The 11668-nt window shown below is 55.1% G+C and overlaps 1 long non-coding RNA gene across 1 annotated transcript in view; it reads left to right on the top strand.

The window, feature by feature from the left end:
• The first annotated feature begins 317 nt into the window (after nucleotides 1–317).
• The window catches only part of LOC112915286 (uncharacterized), a 31728-nt gene continuing 20377 nt past the window's right edge, over nucleotides 318–11668 (top strand). Inside the window, exons 1-2 of the long non-coding RNA XR_011997958.1 lie at nucleotides 318–392; nucleotides 2861–3632. This is a non-coding gene — a long non-coding RNA (uncharacterized lncRNA). The remainder of the gene's footprint in view (nucleotides 393–2860; nucleotides 3633–11668) is intronic.

Genomic DNA, 11668 nt, shown 5'->3' on the forward strand with positions numbered 1-11668 from the left:
CTGTCACGACTAGCAGGCTGCTACTGGCACCTAGTGAGTGGAGGCCTGAGATGCTGCTAAACATTCTGAAACGCACAGGATGACACCTCCCGACAAAGCGTCACCTGGACCAAAATGTCAAGAGTGCAGAGGTTGACAAACTGACCTGGGCCCAGCTCACAGCCTCCTTAAGGCTGAAGATTCCCCCCCCACCCCCCGACCCCCCCTGCCCCCGGCCACCTCCCCTGCATACAGACCTACAGTGATCCGATTCCTGGTACAGCTGGGCAGTCCCGGGTTCCAGTGGGGGCTCCATGCGTCCTCACTTCATCTCTTACAGGCCACCGCGGAACGTGAAAGATTCAGGGTGCACACCAGCTACAAGTCCTGGAGGCCGAAATACGGATTTTGAGGTACTGACGAAGGCCGCTGGCATTACTTTGTGCCAGGCTCTGTGCTGAGCATTTTGGGTCGTGTAGTTCTCACAGGCCAGCCTTAGATGCTCTTATCAGCCTTATTTCACAGACCGGGAAACTGAGGCCTAGGTTAAGGTTGAGTCACTTGCCCTAGTCACACAGCCAGTAAGTGGCAGGGCCAGGCTTGTGGCCTGCCCCGGCGCTCTGGTTCCAGCACTGATGTATCTACAGCGGCGAGGAAAGGCGGCCAGTTTCCAAGGAGACCCCCCCCCCCATGCCCATCCTGGCGCCCGAGGTCAGCAGGGTCAGAGGCCTCCTGGGCGCCCTGGGGACCGAGGGACCCGTGCGGCTGGCCCCACAGGACACTTGCAGCCATGTGTCTCTGGAGCTGAGCAGACGGCAGCTGGACCTGCCCGGTCCTTCAAGAGGGAAGAGCAGGAGTAGAGAGAGGGGAGCGCTGGGCTGGCTTTTGTCTGGGGACAGTTGGGACCAGCAGGAAAGAGATGGCCCAGGAAGGAGCCTGGGCGCTTTTTATTATTTATCACCGCAGGGGAAGAATGGGAGGCTTGTTTCCAAGCTATAAATACCCTCCTTTGATCCCCAGCGTATCAGAGATACAGGAGCCACTGAGGCCGCAGGAATTAATGATGCTCCTGGTTATTGCCTCGGTTGACCTCGGATGACCTCGGGGCCGTAGCGATTCGCATCACGGCTGCCAAGGGGCTGCGTCCGAAGGGACCAGGCTCGGGGGCCAGGGCTGCGGTGGGCGCCTTCCTGCGTCCAGGTCGGCTCTCATGCGAGCACAGGTGGCCCGGACCCCACTCGGGCCCCTGGGGTCCCCCCCCACCGAGCTGCTCGGGAGGGTGCAGGGCAGGTGCGCGCCGCCGCCGCACGAGGGCGCCCCGCGACGCTGCCCTCCCCCGGCGGCTCGGCCGGCCCCGAGCTGTGAGCGCCCCCGCGGGGGCTTGCGGAGCGGCCCCGGGTGCATCCCCCCCCCCCCCCCCCCGGCCTCGGGCGAGACCAGCTCGGCGGGCTCACAGCCCTCGGGGCCGCCCCGGACCCCGCGGCCGCCTCACACGACGTCCTCCGCGGGCCTCCGGCTCCAGGCGGGCGGAGTCGGGGGCGGGGGCAGGTGGGAAGAGCGAGCCGCGAAGGTGCAGGCGGCGCCGCGGGGGCCACGGGGCGCCGGCCGCGTTCCCAACCTGCGGCCTGCGAGCAGGGGCGCCATCTCGTGGCCGCGGCGGGGAACTACGGCCAGGCCGCGCGCTCGCGTCTCCCGCTCACCCCCTCTCCCCCTCATTCCCTCCCCTCCTCACCCCTCTCTCTCCCTCTCCCCTTCTCTCCCTCTCCCCCTCGCCCTCTCCCCCTGTCCCCCTCTCCCTCTCTCCCTCTCTCTCCCTGTCACCCTCTCCCCCTCATTCCTTCACCCCTCTCCCCCTCACCCCCTCTCTCCCTATCTCCCTTGCCCCCTCGCCCCCTTGCCCCCTCGCCCCCTCTCCCCCTCATTCCCTCCCCTCCTCACCCCTCTCTCTCCCTCTCCCCTTCTCTCCCTCTCCCCCTCGCCCCCCTCCTCCTCTTCCCCCCTCGCCCTCTCCCCTGTCCCCCTCTCCCTCTCTCCCTCTCTCTCCCTGTCACCCTCTCCCCCTCATTCCTTCACCCCTCTCCCCCTCATTCCCTTACCCCCTCTCCTCCTCACCCCCTCTCTCCCTATCTCCCTCGCCCCCTCTCCCCCTCATTCCCTCCCCTCCTCACCCCTCTCTCTCCCTCTCCCCTTCTCTCCCTCTCCCCCTCGCCCCCCTCCTCCTCTTCCCCCCTCGCCCTCTCCCCTGTCCCCCTCTCCCTCTCCCCCTCTCTCTCCCTGTCACCCTCTCCCCCTCATTCCTTCACCCCTCTCCCCCTCACCCCCTCTCTCCCTATCTCCCTTGCCCCCTCGCCCCCTTGCCACCTCGCCCCCCCTCCCCCTCATTCCCTCACCTCCTCACCCCTCTCTCTCCTTCTCCCCTTCTCTCCCTCTCCCCCTTACCCCCTCTCCTTCTCACCCCCTCTCCCCCTCACCCCCTTTCTCCCTCTCTCCCTTGCCCCCTCGCCCCCTCCCCCCTCCCTCTCCTCCTTTTCCCCCTCCCCCTCACTCCCTTTCCCCCTTACCCCTCACCCCTTTTCTCCCTCTCCCCCTCACCCCCTCTTCCTCATTCCTTCTCCCCCTCATTCCCTCCCCTCCTCACCCCTCTCTCTCCTTCTCCCCTTCTTTCCCTCTCCCCCTTACCCCCTCTCCTTCTCACCCCCTCTCCCCCTCGCCCCTTCTCTCCCTCCCCCTCTCCCCCTCTCTCTCTCTGTCTCCCTGTCTCCCCCTCTCCCCCTTTTTCCGTCTCTCCCTTGCCCCCTCATTCCCTCGCCCCCTCCCCCCTCTCTCCCCTCCCCCCTCCCTCTCCCCCTCTGCGTGTCTCTCTCCATCTCCCCCCCCCCAGCTCTCTCCTCCCGCCCATCTCTCCCTCCCACCTGCCCCTCCTCTTCATATTCCAGAGTAAGGCCTCTCTATACAAGTTTCTAGAATGGTGCTGTCTGGAAGCGGTAGCCGCTAGCCACAGACGGCCATTCATACGTAAATGTAAGTTGACTGAGTGACATCACATTTAAAATTTAGGAGTCACTTCCTCAGCCCCACTAGCCACAGAGGCCCACCAGCCCCATGTGACTCGGGGTTACCGTATGGGACGGCGCAGAAATAGAAATATTTCCATTATAGTAGAAAGTTCTGCAGAACAACGCCGTTATACAAAGTCCAGCGTTGTCATTTGATAGAGACGTTTTTTGTAAAAATTCAGAGGAAATATTGTTTGGAGTCTGTCCTGCTACCATCAGAGGAGCAGCTGGTCAAAGTTTTCCAGAGCAGTTTTGCCCAGAGACTCCCTCCTCCCACTGCAGGGGGGCGGTGGTGCTTTTTAGAAAGAAGGGTCGACGGGGTGTCAGACCTGAGTGTGAACCCCAGCTCTGCCACTTAAGTCTCTCTGGACCTCAGTTTCCCATCAGTCAAATGATGCTTCTAGACTTTTCCAGTTTTACCAGGCCAGTGCTTGACGAGAGCGGCTGTCAAACCAGGAGGGAGCCCCTGGCCGTGTCCCCCGCCCCCCCATGGTGTCTGCAACCACAGGGCCGCAAGCCACACATCGTGGCTCTCTCTCCACCCAGCTTATCCCCAGAGCCCCTCGAGACGTCGCCTGGCTCCCACATACCACTCAGGTGAGTCCCCATCTGCCCCGTGAAAGGCCGGCGGTTCCGTGTTTGCCTCAACACTAACTTTAGGATTCATTCACTCCTTCAACAAGTATTTATTGCGTTCTTACGATGTGCCAGGCGCTGGCCTAAGACTTGGGGCCTGGGCTGTAAATGCAAATGTCACCATCCTGCACCTGGCATTATTTTTTCTTTTTAAAGATTTTATTTATTCACAAGAGACATACACAGAGAGAGGCAGAGACACAGGCAGAGGGAGAAGCAGGCTCCCCACGGGGAGCCTGACGTGGGACTCGATCCCGGGACCCTAGGATCACACCCTGGGCTGAAGGCAGGCTCTAAATTGCTGAGCCACCCAGGGATCCCCCAGCACCTGGCATTTTAACGGGAGGAGATAGGTAATGAGGCCCTTAAGTGTACCCCTACAATGGAGAGTAGTGGTAAGTGTGACGAAGGGAAACCAGGGTGGGGGGCTATTTCTGATAGGATCGTCCATCAGGCAAAACTTGTATGGGCAGGTGACATTTGTGCAGAGGCCTGAGTGGGAGTGAGCCAGTGGGTATCCGAGGGGGGCAAGGAGTTGCAGATGCAAAGGACGGCAAAGGCCTGAAGCCGGCCGTGTGGGTCTTCACGGCAGGGTAACCTAGGGGTCTAGGGCCGATATCAAAGAATGGATCAAACGTTTCTCCCCTCTCTACCTAGTCCTGGCTTTAGCTTCCAAAGATATCTTTGTAGAAACCCCCCGGCAGGGGCTCCTGGGTGGCCCAGTTGGTTAGGCGACTGACTCTTAATTTCAGCTCAGGTCATGATCTCAAGGTCGCAGGATTGAGCCCCAAGTCAGGCTTCCTGGTCAGCCCAGAGTCTGCTTGACATCCTCTCTCTCTCCCCCTCTCCCTCCCTCCTTGCGCTTGTGCCCACACACCTACTCTTTCTCTCTCTAATAATCAATCAATCTTAAAAAAGAGAAACCAAGAAATCCCCCTGGCAAAGACCCACAGAGCGTGGGGGAGGCCATGCCCTAGGTCTGGATTCAGGACCTTGTGGCTCCGTCCTCCTGGACGCAGAAGCCAATCTCCGATGTGAGGAATCCAACACGCTTCACCGCCTGGGCCAGGGTTTTCTCTCTCCAGATTGTTGGGCTCCCTTTTGCGGGTGATGGCGATCCTACAACTCTGCCTTTGCTTAGATCAAATAGCCTAGATGTCCAGGTGAACCTCCGCACTAAGGCATCAAAGCCGAAATTTAAAAAGAGTGACTCTTCCAGAGAGAGCCCGAGCGTGAGACCTCCAGTTCCTGGCCGGTTCCTGTCGAGGCCAGCCCGCGCCGCCTCTTGCTCATTTAACAAACAGAGCACCGTTTCCAGGTGTGTTCTGCTCATTTTCCAGGTTAACAGAGCACAGTTTACAGGTGTGCCTACAAAATATCACCTGGAACTTTTTTTTTTTTTTTCTTTTCCATTTCTGAAGGGTTACGTTCTCTATAGGCCGATAGCCAGTTGCTAACAAGTGAAACTGCTCCCAAACTAGATTGCTATCGGGGCTCATTTGGGTTTGCTTTTCCAGCACATGAGTCAACAAGAATGAGTCAAACGTCTGCTGAGTGGCCTCTGGGTTACTGGACGCGGAAGGTCAGGAATGTCCTGGCAAGAAGGACTTGATGTCTTTTCTCGGTGCTCGCATTCATGATGCCTGTTTTATATCTCCAGAAGCCGGGTGAGGCAGCCTGGTGCATGGGCCTGGGTCTTTGCCCCACGAGCGTTTTGTAGTCTTGGTGGCCAGATTCCAATAACCTCTACCAAAATTAAAAACAAATAAGCAAATATTAAAAAAAAAATCCCCATGTGAATGTTAGGAAACATCTTTCAATTTAGTCTTTTAGTTTTTGTGGTTTCAGCTGCCTTACTTGGGTGTGTTCTATTTTTTTTTTTTTTTAGATCCTATTTATTTGTCAGACAGAGGAGAGCACAGCAGGGGGAGCAGCTGGCAGAGGGAGAAGGAGAAGCAGGCTCCCCGCTGAGCAAGGAGCCCAGTGCAGGGCTCCATCCCAAGACCCTGGGATCATGACCTGAGCCACCCAGGCGCCCCTATTTGAGTGCGTTCTTGACAGTTGATGGTTTCAGAGGGTTCTATCCAAAAGGAGGTTCTCTGATGAGAAAGTGTAACTTGGTCCCCGAAACATTGTGTGGGGAATTGGCTGCAGCTTCAAGCTCTCACCCTTGGCTCTGCAGGGTCAGCGCCTCCTGCTCAGCTGTTTGTCAGGTGAATTTGCTCAGGTTGTACTGTCTTGTTGTCGGACTCCCTGGGGACAGCTGCCTGGGCCTGAGGAAGGCTCTGGGAAGGTGCCTCTTCCAGGATCCAGGGAACCTGTCCCTGCATCCTTGTGTGTGTGTGTGTGGGCGGGGGGGGGGGGGGGGGGGGGGGGGGAGGGGGCGGTTACCACTGCCTTGAAGCTAATCCAGCCTGTACCTGGATCAGAAGCCACGATAGACTCACCTAAAGTAAAATCATTGGCAACGAGGGCCAGCCCTGGCCTAGCCGTCCTCTCCCTGCCTCCAGAAACGGGCCTCCACTGCCACCTCTCCCCTGAGAGTTAGAATGGCATTTGCCTCTGTGTGGTTTTCAGTTTTAGGAAGACGCGACTGGGGGCAGGAAGGGGGGCTGGCAATTTCGGCAAGGGCTTACAGCTAGGATACTTGGGGGCTGCTGGTGGGAATGTGAATCATTGCCACGTTTCGGGAGGCCAGGTGGGCCACATGTGTCACGCCCACATCAGTCCTGGCTTATTCTTAGTTATTAGTTACTGTTAACTTTTAAGATTCTCCCTTTTCAGTCTCAAAAACATCCCACTTTACAGGACAAATATTATGGCTGGTACCCAGTCTCTGGGGTACCTTTAGGATCTGTAGCCTAAGAACGTATATAAAGATGTAGCTTTAGGGATGTTTACCACCGGGCTCCTAGGCATAAAGAAAACTTAGAGATAAAGTATGTGCCTTACAACAGAGGATTAGCTAAGTTAAATAAATTGTAGTACATCCACATAGTAGAATCCTAGAAAGCCATTAAAAGATGAAATGTAGCAAAATACTAAATAGCATGGGAATACATGCGTACCATTAAGGAAAGTTACTAGACCCTATAGTATTACCTAAATCTAGTTTGCTAAGCAAAAAACCATGCTCTGAACAAAGGACTGGATGGAGATCCACTGACCTGTACCTGTTGGTTATCTCTGGGCAGCGGCATGGCAAGTGGTTTATATATTCTCCTTTATACTTTGTATTTCTCAATTTTCTACAATGAGCATGTATGTTGTAGGCAGAATAATGACCTTCCAAAGATGTCCCCGTCCTAATCCTCAGAGCCTGTATGCAAGATTACATGACAAAAGGGAATTAAGGTGAGGTTGATGTTGCTAATCAGCTGAAAGGGAGATTATCCTAGATAATCCAGGGGACGCAGTGTAATCACAGGCGTCTTTACATGGGGGCAGGGCAGGCACAGAAGAATGGTGCCCAGGAGAGAGACTCCACCTGCCAGTGCCAATGGCAGGGGGCCAGGCCCCCAGAAGTGCTGGAAGGGGTAAGAAGGGGGTTCTGTCCTAGGGCCTCCAAAAAAAGGAAATGGAGCCTTCCTGACACCTTGATTTTAGCCCCGTGAGAGCCACTTTGGACTTCTGACCTTCGAACTATAAGATGAAGAATTTGGATTGTTTTAAGCCGCTGAGGTTGTAGTAATTGGTTACTGCAGCAACAGGAAACCAATACAATGACTTTCTCTTGTTTTCATAATAAAAACAAGTGACGAGGATAGTAAAAGTCACTTAAAAGGAAAAGATTGGAAATCATTCCCTGTAATTTAACCCAATAGCCATGCTAGGAGGAAGTCTGGCATAGTCGTCTTTCTACAAAACAAAAAACAAAAAACAAACAAACAAAAAAACCCAAACCTGGATAAGGAGCTCCTAGCTGGTTGCTATTTTTCAGTAGAAAATACTAATTCAGAGGGTTAAGTCAATGAGCTGAGCAGCCGGGAGCCTGGGAATGGTCCTACAGCGGTGCCTAATTAATTGCATATAATGGGGCAAGAACACTCAGTACTATGGGATCCAGAGGAGGGAGAACCAGGAAGCTGCTGCTTTTGGGAATTCCAGGGCTGGGGAAGGAACTGAACTTGAAAGGAAACCCTCTCCAAGTGAGTGGAAACTGCCAGGTGGTTCTGCTGGTTTGGGCTAGCAAATCCCGTCCTGGCGTCAACAAATAGAGGGTGGTGGCTCTTCCAGTCCTGCCCAGGGGCAGGGAGCTGATATGTCTGCAGTCTGGCCCATTCTGAACTATCCACTGGAGCCCGCTCAGGTTGGAGAGGTGCAGAGGATTCTCTCCTGAAGAAAATCCTTTCCTGTGTGCTTTGAAGGAGCTCTTAGGGAACCCCCAGACTCTTAGCAAAGGCTGCAGAGAATCAGGTATCTGAAAATGGAAAGACCATCTTTTTTTCCTTTGCTCGAGCATCCAACACCACCTCCTCTTTGGTTCCGTCTGTTGTAAAGACTCCCTTTCTGTGGCAGATAGGGCTTTCTGGAAACAGGTGCTGAGCTGGAGTTTGGCAAGCAGGTCAGGGAGTGGAGGGTCAGGGAGCGGAAGCAGGGTGCGCACGGAGGGTGCTGATACTGTGATGCAGGCCCCACAAAGCTGAGCCCATGGGCATATGTGGCCCATTGAAGTGGCCGGTGGGGGACGCAGTAGCCAGCATTTAGACACCTGCCCGTGATCAGTCATTTTGGTGGTGAGGCAGCTCTCAGCCAACCCCAGAGAGCTGGAGGCTGTGTGCTGACCACAGCAGGTCCTGCTCTGAGAGGCAGTCAGGTTGGCACATCCCTGCATCAACTGCACCATTCCCCTAGTGGGACCTCGCTCTGCTTACTGGCCAGGACCCACAGTCCTGCTAACCCAGTGGGTGCAAGAGGGACTTGGCTAATTTTGCATAGCTCCTGAAAGCACAGGGGACACGACCGGGGGAAGATGCCAAGGAGGCTGAAATGCAGCTCAGAACAAAAGATTCCTTAAGAAGGCGTGACTATTTACAATGGGACAGAGTCCTCCAGAGGTCCTGTGCCTCTAGAATGGTCCGAGCTTGGGAATTTGTGACAGGATGGAGAAGGGATTTCTACATTGAGCCAGAAAGTGGACAGGTTCCTTCTAAGGCTGCTTATGTACCTGGGGAGGGGGGGGTCATGGTTCATGGGGCCACCTTGGGTTCTGCCTCACGGGGGCTGCTCTTGGCCACCTGTGGCTCTGTCCACTGGCATCCCCTCTGGGGCTGACATTCTCCTTCATGTCAGGTCTACTTCCAGAAGTTTGCCACAGACCAGACGGGGCCTGAATCCAGCTCAGAGAATTCCTATGGGCTGGCTCCTTCAGATCACGCCCCATCTCATGTACCCTCCTCTTGTCCCACTTGCTTGACTTCCAGTCTGAATTCCTCCTTCCCATCATGGCCCTTTTGGATTTGCTGACCCTGGCATGTCCCCCTTCTCTCCAGAACCCAGCTCTGCGACATGGCTCTCAGCCCAAGGCCTGTGGCCTGGACACTATAACTTCTCTCCCAGTCAGCTCTCCAGCACCTCACTCACCTGCCCATCCCTGTCCCCAAGGTGAGCTCAAGTAGTAACAAGTGCCAATCATCCCCAGTCCCCGTGGGCCATGGGACTTCCTCTTATTCACTCAAGCCATACCTGCCACAAATTCTAGAAGGGCCTGCCTTTTCCAGTATTTCAGAATTTGACGAACAAGCTATGGTCATACTCATGCTGCTCGTTGTTTCATCTGTAGGTTTAGAAGCCTTCATACATCATCTGTGCAAGATGGTACACGCACCCACATCTGAGTGTCCGCCCACCCCCGTTCAAGAACTAGAAATGAATCGGTACCATTTTTTTTTTTTGAATCAGTACCTTTGAAGTCCCCTGTGGTCCCCTCTCCCACTGGGATAGTGCAAGGGACCCATCTGGATTCCAGAGCCATCATTCCTTCACTGCTTTTTACAGACTTAGGGCTGACGTCTGCGTGCCTGTGCAATATGCTCTTTGCTTCCATCGGCTTTTAAAAATTCATATAAATGGGACTTACTGTGTTATCCTTCTGTGATGCTTTCTTTCACTGTCACATTTTTGAGATCCATCCCTGGCATGTGATTTTACGTTGCTGTCGGGCCCCTCGTCCATCTTCATCTTTGCTGTGACCCCACAGGCTGATGTCTTTGTACGATAGCCCCACCGGAGACCCCCTTCTTTTCTCATTTCCTTCCTCTATAACCTCCTCCAAGGGCCAAGACCACCCTCTGCCCAGGCATTGGGTTTCTGGAGACAAATACACGACCATGGCCCTCGGGTGGTGGTGGTTTAATGATTGTGACTCTTTTGCTTTGCTCATATCTGGACCCTGGGACGGAAGTGAGTTTTCTCTTCCTGTTGGATTTGTTCCTATTGGACCCGACAGGCAAAGCTTTGCAAGATTTAGTGAGCACAAGAATTCCCTGGGGGCAGGGTGGGGGCTTATTAATTAGGGAGATTTATGGACCCCCTCCCCCAGAGGTTCAGAACCAGCTAATCGGATTATCCGGGTAGGACCCAGGAATCTGTTAGCAAACAGACTCCTCTCCGCCCAGCAAGTGTGAGGCGGACTATCTCTGGCTACTCCTGTAGCCAAGATCAGCCCCTGCCCCAGCCAGCACGGGGGCGCTTGACCCGAAATGCCATCAACCTCCAAGCGTTTCTCTTAGCCAGTTAGTGGAGGCCTGTCCCCTGCGCCCGAGCAGAAATCTTCACTGGGGCCTAAAGTTCTGGCAAGGACCGTTCCTCAGAGAGAAAGCTCAGCCTCCAGAACGGGTAATCTGAAACTTGCCTCTGTCCACTGTTTAGTTTAGTGGCCACCGCTGCGTTTCCGTACGGAAAGCTGAAGACGGGGTGGAGGCCTGCTGCCTCCACGTGAGGTGGCTCGGCCACCCGCCTGACACCAGCAGACCACAGGGCGGGGTCACGACCCGGAGAGCAGCAGGTGCGGGCACCAGAGCCGCTCTAGGCCTCACTCAGGCCTTTTGCCCTCCCTCCGTCTTGGCCGGGCTGGGGAGAGGCAATCAGCGCTGCACATCTTTGGCGGGACCCGTTGCTCGTGGGCACCCTGTCTGCACTTCCCCTGTAGAACAAAGATCTTGGCCGGTGGCCGCACAGAGGTCACCAGTCACACTTGTTGGGGAAGGGGCCGCCTAGGCCACTAGGGCACATTGCTGGGATTCCTGGGAAAAAGCTGAACTGTTCTTTCCCAACCTAATGAAATGAAAAACAAAGGTTTGGAGCCCAGGGAAGTAGAGAGGTCCTAGGTGGAACAGGGGGATCCCAGGACATCTGTTGGTCTTTGATGGATGGAGCTGAGGGAGAGACGGGACATCTTGCAGCTAATGAGTCTGGCTCTGCAGGGTGTTGAGGCCTTGGTGATGAACAAAAGGCGCAGGGTCCCTGGCCTCAGGGAGCTGTCTGTGTAGGTAAATCATTGCAGATATGTGCAAACTGAAGTATTTGCTGGGTCAGGGGGGGAATGCGATGGGGTGGGAGGGAGGTTATGAACTTGACTTTAATAGGCAAAGAATGCTTCAGAGGAAGGAGACACATGGGTCTTAAAGGGTGGGTGGGAGTCTGAAAGTCAGGAGAGGGCATTGCAGGCAAAAGAGAGCTCAAGGGCAAAGGCTCGAGATGTTCAAGCAGGCTTCAGGCGAGTCCACTCACGGAAAGTACCTAAGGCAGTCAAACTCCTAGAGACAACAAGTAGAGGGAGGGTGCCGGGGGCAGAGACGAGGAGGAAATCAGTGTTTCAGGGTACAGAGTTTCAGCTTTGCAAGATGAAAAGAATTCTGTGGATGGGTGTGCTGGTGGTTGCACAACAAGGTGAATGTACTTAATGCCCCTGAGTGAACGACGTGACACTTAAGATAGAATATATATGTATCAAATGGTGCTTGAGAGTGCCAGGCCCTTGGACTTTAAAAGCTCTC

This window comes from Vulpes vulpes, chromosome 16 (assembly GCF_048418805.1).
Source record: "Vulpes vulpes isolate BD-2025 chromosome 16, VulVul3, whole genome shotgun sequence".
Taxonomy (NCBI): Eukaryota; Metazoa; Chordata; class Mammalia; order Carnivora; family Canidae; genus Vulpes; species Vulpes vulpes.